Here is an 11,564-nt window from a genome sequence, read left to right on the forward strand (position 1 = left end):
AGTCTTTAGAGAGTAACTCTTAAACGTGTTGAACAGCAAAAGAGTTCAATGAGTTCATCCCTCTAAATATCCCTTTACTTCTTACAAGTACTTCAAAACAAATTTTGAAAGAATGTAAATTTTGGGAAGCCTGTCTATTCTGTCCACCTAGGTCTAACTAACATTGAAAGTTGCAACCCATTAGTGTTTTATATTAAATGGGGAATTCCCTTGCTTCTCTATTTAACAGAAAAATTTGTGCAGCCCATTAAATCTTATAAATGAATGTTACCTCAACCTCCCCTAAAAATAACAAACTTATTCTCAGCTCCCAAAGTTGTATATGTGCAATTCAAAATCAAGCCACAGAACACTCCCTGTAGCTACTGTTGGGCCATCTGCATGATCCTTTATGTGCCACAAATTTAAGTCACTGTCCCTGAAGTTTGGATAGTGCCTCTCAAGTGCTATTTGGCTGAAGGATCACAAGTGCAGTCTGTCCTGCACTCACAAAAAAGTAGCCTTTCATTTTTGGACACAACCACCTCAAGCTGAAGAGACTATCCAATATAAAAATTATATAAGATTAGTTCTTATTAAATTCTGCTGGAAATTTGTAACTTTTTTTAATGAGAGTACATTTCCTAATTCTTATGTTATATTTTGTCTCGTTTCAAAAAATCACTTTTGCCCCTGATATTTAAATAGATACTGGAAGTTTCTGTTTTAAAATTCAATATGCTATATCTCAAAGTTAGATAATTTATTAATATGATTAAAAGCTGGCATTTGATTTTCTTGCTTTGATAGAATATTAATCATTTTTATTGTATATTTTAAGAACCAAAATAGACAACAGCAAAAACTAGATTCCTATTTATTTGATTAGTGCCTCAAAGTATTTGCTTTCTTGTGTGGATAGTAAAAACATGTAAATAATAAAAAATCCCTTCATATAGACTACTGGAAAACTTTGTTAATCAAAAGGTTCATTTTAGCTTAGTTATTTTTTCCATAAGTAGGTGTTCTGAATTGATTGTTAATGAGTGAACAACAATCAATTAGATCTATTTAATGCAAAATTTATACTTGTTACAGAAAAATGTCTGTTGGCTAGTTGGAAATGAATCCTGTATTCTCTGACTATAAAGAAGATGGCCATGTGTTACAGAAATTAAAGTAGAATTGGGTACAAGCTTATATTAGCAAATGAAGAGCATAACATAGAGATTTTTTAAAGAGTAGAAGTCTTAGTTAGCCTTCATTTTATTTACCTCTGATACTCTAAGATTCTCCAAATAATTGAAAAACTGCAAGCAATTCTTTTTTTAATTTTTCCCCTTTATTGATTAAGATATTACAAATGTGTCCTTATCCTCCCAATGTCCCCTCATCCCCCCAATCCTGCCCTCATCCTCACCCCCTGTTGTCCACATCCATCACTTATGCTTATATGCATGCATACAAGTCCTTTGGTTGATCTCTCCCCCTCACCACCACCCTCTCCTATCTTCCCTCTGAGTTTTGAGCATCTGATAGATGCTTCTCTGTTTCTACATTTATTTTTGTTCATTGGTTTATGTTGTTCATTATAATCCACAAATGAGTGAGAGCATGTGATGTTTATCTTTCTCTGACTGACTTCTTTCACTTAGCATAATGCTCTTCAGCTCCATCCATGCTGTTGCAAATGGTAGGAGTTCCTTCCTTTTTACAGCAGCATAGTATTCCATTGTGTAGATGTGCCAAAGTTTTTTAATCCATTCATCTGATGATGGGCACTTAGGCTGATTCCAAATCTTAGCTATTGTAAATTGTGCTGCTATGAACATAGGGGTGCATATATCCTTTCTGATTGGTGTTTCTGGTTTCTTGGGATATATTCCTAGAAGTGGGATCACTGGGTCAAATGGGACTTCCATTTTTAACTTTTTGAGGAAACTCCATACTGTCTTCCATATTGGCTGCACCAGTCTGCATTCCCACCAGCAATTCACGAGTGTTCCTTTTTCTCCGCATCCTATCCAGCACTTGTCCTTTGTTGATTTGTTGATGATATTCATTCTGACAGGTGTGAGGTGGTACTTCATTGTTGTTTGGATTTGCATCTCTTGGATGATTAGTGACTTTGAGCATGTTTTCATATGTCTCTCAGCCTTATGTATGTCTTCTTTCAAAAAGTGTCTATTTAGATCATTGCCCATTTTTTGATTGGGTTGTTTATCTTCCTTTTGTTAAGTTGTATGAGTTCCCTGTAAATGTTGGAGACTAAACCTTTATCAGAGATATCATTGGCAAATATGTTCTCCCATGCAGTGGGTTTTCTTGTTTTGTTGATGGTTTCTTTTGCAGTGCAGAAGCTTTTTATTTTGATATAGTCCCATTTATTTTTTTCCCTTTAGTTTCCATTGCCCTAGGGGTTGTGTCAGTGAAGAAATTCCTCCAGCATATATCTGAGATTTTGCTACATGTGGATTTCTCTAAAATTTTTATGGTTTCCAGTCTTATGTTTAAGTCCTTTATCCATTTTGAGTTTATTTTTGTGTATGGTGAAAGTTGGTGGTCTAGTTTCATTTTTTTGCATGTCTGACCAAATTTTTTAGCACCATTTATTGAAGAAACTGTCTTGACTCCATTGTATGTTCTTGCCTCCTTTGTCAAATATTAATTGAGCATAGTGGTTTGGGGAGATTTCTGGGTTCTCTATTCTATTCCATTGGTCTATATGTCTGTTCTTGTGCCAGTACCAGGCAGTTTTGAGAACAGTGGCTTTGTAATACAGTTGATATCTGGTATTGAGAACCCTCCTACTTTGTTCTTCTTTCTCAGGATCACAGGAGCTATTCGGGGTTTTTTTTTTATTCCTGGTGAATTTTTGGAGAGTTTTTTCTAGATCTGTGAAATATGCTGTTGGCATTTTAATGGAGAGTGCATTGAATCTATAGATTGCTTTGGGTAGTATGGACATTTTGATTATGTTGATTCAACCAATCCATGAACACGGTATGTTCTTCCATCTGTTTATGTCTTCTTCTATCTCTTTTTTCTATGTCCTGTAGTTTTCTGGGTAGAGGTCTTTTACCTCCTTAGTTAAGTTTATTCCTAGGTATCTTAATTTTTTTGGTGCAGTGGTAAATGGGATTGTATTTTTAATTTATCTTTCTGTAAGTTAGCTATTGGCATATAAAAATGCCATAGATTTCTTGGCATTAATTTTGTATCCTGCTACATTGCCAAATTCGTTTATTAAGTCTAATAATTTTTTAATGGAGTCTTTAGGGTTTTCTAAGTACAGTATTATGTCATCTGCAAATAATGACAATTTTACTTCTTCTTCTCCAGTTTGGATGCCTTTTATTTCTTCTTCTTGTCTGATTGCTTTGGCTAGCACTTCCAGTACTATGTTGAACAGGAGTGGGGAAAGTGGGCATCCCAGTCTTGTTTCTGTTCTTAAGAGAAATGGTTTCAGTTTTTGCCCATTGAGTATGATGTTGGCTATAGGTTTGTCATATAAGGCTTTTATTATGTTGAGGTATGATCCCTCTATTCCCACTTTGCTGAGCGTTTTTATCTGAAAAGGGTGCTGGACTTTGTCAAATGCCTTTTCTGCATCAATCGATATGATTATGTGATTTTTGTTTATGTGATGTATCATGTTTATTGATTTGCAGATATTGTACCAGCCTTGAATTCCTGGAATAAATCCCACTTGGTCATGGTGTATGATCTTTCTAATGTAATGCTGGATCTGGTTTGCTAGAATTTTGTTGAGGATTTTAGCATCCATGTTCATCAGGGACATTGGCCTGTAATTCTCTTTCTTTGTGGTGTCTTTATCTGGTTTTGGGATTAGGGTAATGCCCGCTTCATAGAAAGATCTTGGAAGTGTGCCTTCCTCTTGAATTTTTTGGAATATTCTGAGAAGGATTGGCTTTAGTTCCTCTTTTAATGTTCGGTAAAACTCCCCTATGAAGCCATCTGGTCCAGGGCTTTTGTTTGCTGGAAGCTTTTTGATTACTGTTTCAATTTCATCAGTAGTTATTGGCCTATTCAGGTTTTTTGATTCTTCTTGATTGAGTTTTGGAAGCTTGTATTTTTCTAGGAATGTGTCCATTTCGTCGATGTTGTCCAGTTTGTTGGAGTAGAGTTGTTTGTAGTATTTTTTGACAATCATTTGTATATCAGTAGGGTCAGTTGTTACTTCACCTCTTTCATTTCTGATTTTGTTTATTTGGGTCCTCTCTCTTTGTTTCTTGGTGAGCCTGGCGAGAGGTTCATCAATCTTGTTAATCCTGTCAAAGAACCAGCTCTTGGTTTCATTGATCTTTTTTACTGTTTTTTTGGTATCTATGTCATTTAATTCTCCTCTGATCTTTATTATTTCCTTCCTTCTGGATACTGTGGGCTTTTCTTGTTGCTCTCTTTCTAACTCTTTGAGTTGTAGGGTTAGATCATTTATTACCAGTGTTTCTTGTTTTTTGAGGTAGGACTGTAGAGCTATGAACTTCCCTCTCAAGACTGCTTTCACTGTGTCCCATAGATTTTGGATTGTTGTGTTTTCATTGTCATTTGTTTTCAGGATGCTTTTTATTTCTTCTTTGATCTCTCTGGTAACCCAGTCATTGTTTAATAGCATTCTATTTAGCCTCCAAGTATTGGATATTTTTTCAATGTTTTTATTGTAGTTGATTTCTAGTTTTATGCCATTGTGATCTGAGAAGATGCTTGTTATGATTTCTATTCTCTTGAATTTGAAAAGACTTTGCCTGTGTCCTAATATATGGTCTATCTTTAAAATGTCCCATGTGCACTTGAGAAGAATGTATATTCTGTAGCTTTGGGGTGAAATATTCTGAAGATGTCAATTAAGTCCATTTGATCTAGTGAGTCATTTAGGATGGCTCTTTCTTTGCTGATTTTTTGTTCAGAGGATTTATCCAGTGGTGTCAGTGGGGTATTAAAGTCCCCTACTATGACTATATTGCTATCGATCTCTCCCTTGCTATCTCCCAGAAGTTGTTATATGTATTTGGGTGCTCCTATATTGGGTGCATATATGTTTACCAGAGTTATATCTTCTTGTTGAACTGCTCCCTTTAGTATTATGTAGTGGCCTTCCTTATCTCTTGTTATGGCTTTTACTTTGAGATCTATTTTGTCAGATATAAATATCACAACCCCAGCTTTTATCTCATTTCCATTTGCCTGAAAAATTTTTTTCCATCCCTTCACTCTCAGTCTGTGTGAATCCTTTGTTCCGAGGTGGGTCTCTTGCAGACAGCAAATATATGGGTCATGTTTTTCTATCCATTCAGCTACCCTGTGTCTTTTGATTGGAGCATTTAATCCATTTACATTTAATGTTATTATTGAAAAGTACTTGTTTTTGGTCATTTTTATTCTTAATGTTTTTGTTTCTTCTTGTCTTTCTGTTTCTTCTTTTTATAGCAGTCTCTTTAGCATTTCTCGCATTGCTGGCTTGGTGGTAATAAACTCTCTTAGCCCTTTTTTTCTGTGAAGCTCCTGATTCCACCTTCAATATTAAATGATAGCCTTGCTAGGTATAGTATTCTTGGGTTCATTCCCTTGCTTTGCATCACTTTGTATATTTCATTCCATTCCCTTCTTGCCTGATGTGTTTCTGTTGAGAAGTCAACTGATATTCTAATAAGAGATCCCTTGGAGGTAACTTTCTGTCTCTCTCTGGCAGCCTTTAAGATTCTTACTGTGTCATTGGTGTTTGCCAATTTAATTATGATGTGTCTTGGTGTTGGTCTTTTGGGGTTCATCTTGTTTGGCACTCTATGTGCTTTTTGAACTTGTTTAGTTTTTTTCTTGCCAGTATCAGGGAAGTTTTCTGTCATTATTTCTTCAAACAGGTTTTATATTCCTTGCTTCTCCTCATCTCCTTCTGGTACCCCTATTAAGCAAATGTTGTTTCATTTTGCATTGTCCCAAAGCTCCCTTAGGCTCTCCTCTTGCTTTTTAAGTTTTTTTTTCCAGTTGCTCCTGTGTTTGTGTGTTTTTTCCTACCTTGTCTTCTAATTGGCTGATGTGGTCCTCAGCCTCTTCTAGTCTGCTGTTTAAGCCTTCCATTGTGTTCTTTATTTCAGGTATGTCATTCTTCATTTCCTCTTGGTTTCTTTTCATGTTGGTGACATTCTCATGAAGCTCCTTATAATTCTCATTGAGTTGTGTGTATTTGTCATCCAGCCGTTTGAGCATCCTTATAACCATTACTCTGAATTCTTTCCCTGATAAGTCAGTAGTCTCAATTTCATTTAACTCCCTTTCTGGTGATTCCTATTTTTCTTTCCTTTGTGGATTGCTTTTTTGTCTTCCCATGTTTTGCTGTAATGTTTTAATTGTAGCTCCAATTGCTTTGCTACCCAGTTTCTTTTGGGTCTGGTGCTACTGGTGTGACCTCTCAGGTCTCCTGGGCTTGGTAGTCTAGTGTAGCTCCCTACTTGAGCTATTTGGGTTCTCTTGATGTAGGCCTGCGAGCTGGAAAGGCGCAACAGAGGTCTCTAGAAGTCAGCATCCATGGAGGGGGTGTCCCAATTTTTGCTGTCTTGTGCCCTTGGTTGAAATCACGCGTGCCCAGCAGGGACTCACAATGAGGTGGTGGGGCTCCGGAGGCCTGCGTTCTGGAAAGGCGTGACTGTGGTGTCCAGAGTTCTGTAGTTGTGGGGTGGGCAGACTCAGCTTTTGCTGCTGCCTCCGTGGTTGGATACACGCGATCCCAGAGGCAGCTCACAAGGCGCCTGTAGTGTGTTTGCCAGCAGGGTGTACTGACACACTCTGAAGGTTCCGGGCACTGAAGAGTCTGTGGGCAGGTATCCCAGAAGTGGGAATTCAGCGTTTCTACAGCCCAGCAGTACACTCCTGTTTGTTTAAGTGTGTGTCCAGCGGGGCTCACAGCAGGGTCCCAGGGCTGCCTTTGGAGCGATGGCCTTGGGAAACCTGCACACTGGAAAAGCATGCAACTGTAGTATCCAGAGTTCTGCAGCTGTGGGGTGGGGAACCTCAGTTTTTGCTGATGCACCTGTGGTGGATAGGCGCCTGTTCCCAGTGGTGGCATACAGGAGCACCCACAGTGAGTTTGCTAGCGCTGGTGCACTGAAGCACTCTGAAGGGCCCTGGCACGCTTAATCGAGGCGTCTTTGGGCAGGTATCCAGGATGGGTGAATTCAGAATTTCTACTGCCCAGGGGAGTGCATCCCTATTAGTCCAAGATTGGACCCAGCAGAGGCTCACTGTGGCTTCCCAAAGTGCCCTGCGGATAGATGGGTTCAGGGGAAATGAATAACTGTGGCAGTGCAGTTCGCCAGCTCTGAGCTCTGACGCACTCTGAGGGGCCCTGGCACTAAAGGGCCCTGGCGCTGAAATTGCGCAGCTGGGTGTGTGTGGGCAGTTATTAAGGCAGAAGGAATTGAGAATTTCTACTGGGGGGCAGTGCACCTGTGTCTGTACAAAATCACACCCAGCTGGGGCTCTCAGTGACTCCTAAGAGAAGTCTATGGAGTGGTGTGCCTCGGAGCCCTGCACGCTGGAGACTCATAAATGCAGAGGTCTGCAGCTGGGGAGGGAGAGGCTACACTTACTGCTGCAGGCGTGGTGCACCTTCAGAGGTGGAGATCCCAGGGTCTGTGATTCTGCGGGTGTGGCAGGAGGATTTTGGCTGGAGTGGCTGCTGGGTCGTGGGCAGTGTCCCAGGCCTGTTTGGGTGGTGGTGCTGATGAGTTCCTAGAAGAGGCCACTCTCCCCTTTAAGATGGCATGGGCTCCGTGCCCGAGTCCTGCAGACCAGGGAGTGTCCACAGCGGTGGTAGTCTCTCCCTGTCCCAGAGAGCCTGGTCTGCCATTCTCTGCTGTCCCTGCCAGATTTAACTGTCCCTCACTCACTCACACACAACACACACATCCACACACTCTCCTTTCATCCCCTCACTCACTCACTTCCTATCCTTCACCCACTTCCTATCCTTCACCTCCATCCTGCCAGCCGCCATCTTTTAATTCTTAAGTGAAAGAACCCCCCACTATACTACCTAGTGATTGCATTATTCTTAGACATTTATCCCTGATAAAACATAAATATTCATAGCAACTTTATTAAAACCAAAAATTGGCAACAACTCAGATGTCCTTCCAAAAGTTGAAAGTTGATCAAACTATTACAATCTATTCCATGGAATACTACTTGTATTATAAAGAAACAAACCATTGATATTAAAGGACATTTGGGTTGTCATCAATTGTTGGTTATTATAAAGTCATATAAAGAAACAAACTATTGATACAGAAAACAATTTGGATGAATCTCCAGGGCATTATGTCAAATGGAAAATGCCAATCCCAAAAGTCATATACTCTATGATTTGTTTTAAAATGAGGGATCCTTGTGGTAATAAAACTTTTTTATACTTCCATTGTGTAGTTGTCAATATCCTGGCTGTGAAAGTGCACTATATTCTTATAAGATATTACTATTGGAGGAAATTGTGTAAATCATATATGAATTCTTTCTGAATTATTTCTTATAACTTAATGTGCATCAATAATTATCTCAGTTGTAGATGAAGATGGCTTCTGACCGGACGGCAGGCTGCAAGATAGTATGTGAGTGAGAGAATGAAAGGAGAATGCTTGGACGTGCTGCGAGTGTCTGTATTTGTGAGTGAGGGACAGTTATATTCCACAGGACAGATGGGGACTGGCAGACTGGGGAACCCTGGCCAGGCAGCCACTATTGTGCTGAAAGCTCTCTGAGAGCAGCCAGCTGTGCCACAGAGACTGTGACATCTTGAAGAGGAGACAAACTGTGATTGGAAGCCCAGCCTTAACTTCAACTGAGGAGGCCTTGGATACCTCCCAGGACCCTACAACCACAAAGCCCAGGGACCAGCTGCCTCAGCTGCAAACCCTTAAACACCGGGACTCCAGCCTCACCAACTGCAGGCACCTAAAAAGTCTGTCCATGGGGAGACAAAGCGGTGCAGAATACACAAATGGGCCCTGCACCTTCTCACAGAGCAGAAGAAGGAACAGCTGAATCCAACAACACCCACCTGGAATTGGTGAATTAAACACAGCTGATGAAACAATCCATGGACAGAAAGATCAGATATCTCCTAGAGAAAGTCAACACAGGAAAGAGAGAGGTACATAATTAGACACCCTCAGAGGAATGATCATGGGGAGACAAAAACATAGCCCACATACAAAAGAAAAGGAGGAATCATTGGAAAAGGAAGCAAATGAAATGGAGGCAAGCAATATGTCAGAGAAAGAATTCAGAGGAATGGTCATAAGTGTTAAGGGCCCTTAGAAAACACTTTGCTTAATTCATGTCAGCTGGGATTCAGTGTGAGGGCAAAGCCACGCTCTGAAGGCAAGACCAGTCAAAGATTGGACACCACTCAGTCTGATTCTCCCACCCAGTGTTAAGGGGATGGATCTCATGATGTCAAAGGCCCACCCAGATGTGATATAACTTCTTGTAATTCAAGTATATAATAAACAGCTTTCGGAGCTGGCTCTCTCTCTGTGCCTGTCCCTCCAGAGGGCAGGCTCTCTCTGTCTGTCCCTCGAGTCAGAGGGCAGACACCACATCCAGCCCAAGCTTTTAATCTATTTTATGTCTGTCATTCATTATTCTTTAATCCCAAAAGCGCCTCCTAACTTGCTTGAACCGGTTCAAGTCTCTCCCTCTGTGCGGGACGTGGAGAAGAGACCACAGCCCCAACAAGCCCACCATATTCCATAAGGATGCTGTAAATGTTGGAAGACAAATTCAACAATATGTATAAGAACCAAGAGAAAATGAAGAAGAGCCAAGGAGAAATGAAAAATGACATTGCTGCAATAAAGAACTCAATAGAAAGCACAATAGACTAGAAGAAGTGGAGAACCACATCAGTGAACTAGAACACAAGGTAGAAAAAAAAATACTCAAGCAGAACAGCCTCTAGAAAAAAAAATTAAAAAACAGGAGGAGATCCTAAGGGAACTTTGGGACAACATGAAACAAAACACCATCTGCCATAGCAGGGGTGCCAGATGAGAGGAAGCAGAGCAAGGAATAGAAAACCTGTATGAAGAAATAATGACAGAAAACTTCACTGATGTTGGGAAGAAACAACTCACACAAGTCCAAGAAGCTCACAGAGTTCCAAACAAGATGAACCCCAAAAGACTGACACCATGACACATTATAATTAAAAAGGCAAACACCAACGTCAAAATAAGAATCTTAAACGATGCCAGAGAGAGACAGAAAGTTACCTACAAAGATCACCCATCAGACTACTGACTGATTTCTCAACAGAAACACATCAGTCCAGAAGGGAATGGAATGAAATATAAAAAGTCATGCAAAGCAAGGGTCTGAATCCAAGATTACTGTACCCAGTAAGGCTATCAGTCAAAATTGAGAGTGAAATCAGGAGCTTCACAGACAAAAAAAAAGGACGAAGGAAGTTTATTACCACCAAACCAGCAATGCAATAAATAATGGGTCTGTCATAAAAAGGACAAATAAAAAAGGAAGAAGGAACACAGGCATAAAGAATAAAAATAATGACAAATAAATACCTATCAATTATAACTTTAAGTGTAAGTAGATTAAATGTCCCAAACAAAAGACATAGGGTAGCTGAGTGGATAAGAAAACATGACCCATATATGTGCTGTCTACAGGAGACCCACCTCAGAACAAAGGACTCATAAAGACTGATGGTGAAGAGATGGAAAAAGGTTTTTCAAGCGAATGGAAATGAAAAAAAAGCTGGGGTAGCAATACTTATATCTGACAAATTAGACCTCAAAGTGAAGGCCATAAAAATAGATAAGGAAGGCCACTTCATAATACTAAAGGGATCATTTCAACAAGAAGATGTAATTCCAGCAAATATATATCCACCTAATACAGAAGCACCCAAATACATAAAAAACTTTTGGAGGATATCAAGGGAGAGACTGATAGCAATACAGTCACAGTAGGGGACTTTAATAACCCACTAACACCACTGGACAAATCCTCTAAACAAAAAAAGTCAGCAAAGAAACATCAATCATAAATGACTCACTAGTTCAGATGGAATTAATTGACATCTTCAGAACATTTCACCCCAAAGCCACAGAATATATATTCTTCTCAAACTCACATGGGTCATTTTCAAAGTCAGATTCATATTGGGACACAGGCAAAGTCTCTTCAAATTAAAGAAGAGAGAAGTCATCACAAGCATCTTCTAAGATCACAATGGCATAAAATTAGAAATCAACTACAATAAAAACAATTAAAAAATCTAACACCTGGAGGCTAAATAGCATGCTATTAAATAATGATTGGGTTACCAAAGAGATTAAAAAAGAAATAAAAAGCATAATGCCAACAAATGACAATGAAAACACACAATCCAAAATCTATGGGACACAGTGAAAGCAGTCTTGAGAGGGAAGTCATAGCTCTACAGACCTACCTCAAAAAAAAATAAGTAAAATGGTAATAAATTATCTAACCCTACAACTCAAAGAGTTAGAAAGAGAGCAACAAGAAAACCCAGCATTAGCAGAAGGAAG

Source organism: Myotis lucifugus, unplaced genomic scaffold, assembly GCF_000147115.1.
Source record: "Myotis lucifugus unplaced genomic scaffold, Myoluc2.0 scaffold_350, whole genome shotgun sequence".
Lineage (NCBI taxonomy): Eukaryota > Metazoa > Chordata > Mammalia > Chiroptera > Vespertilionidae > Myotis > Myotis lucifugus.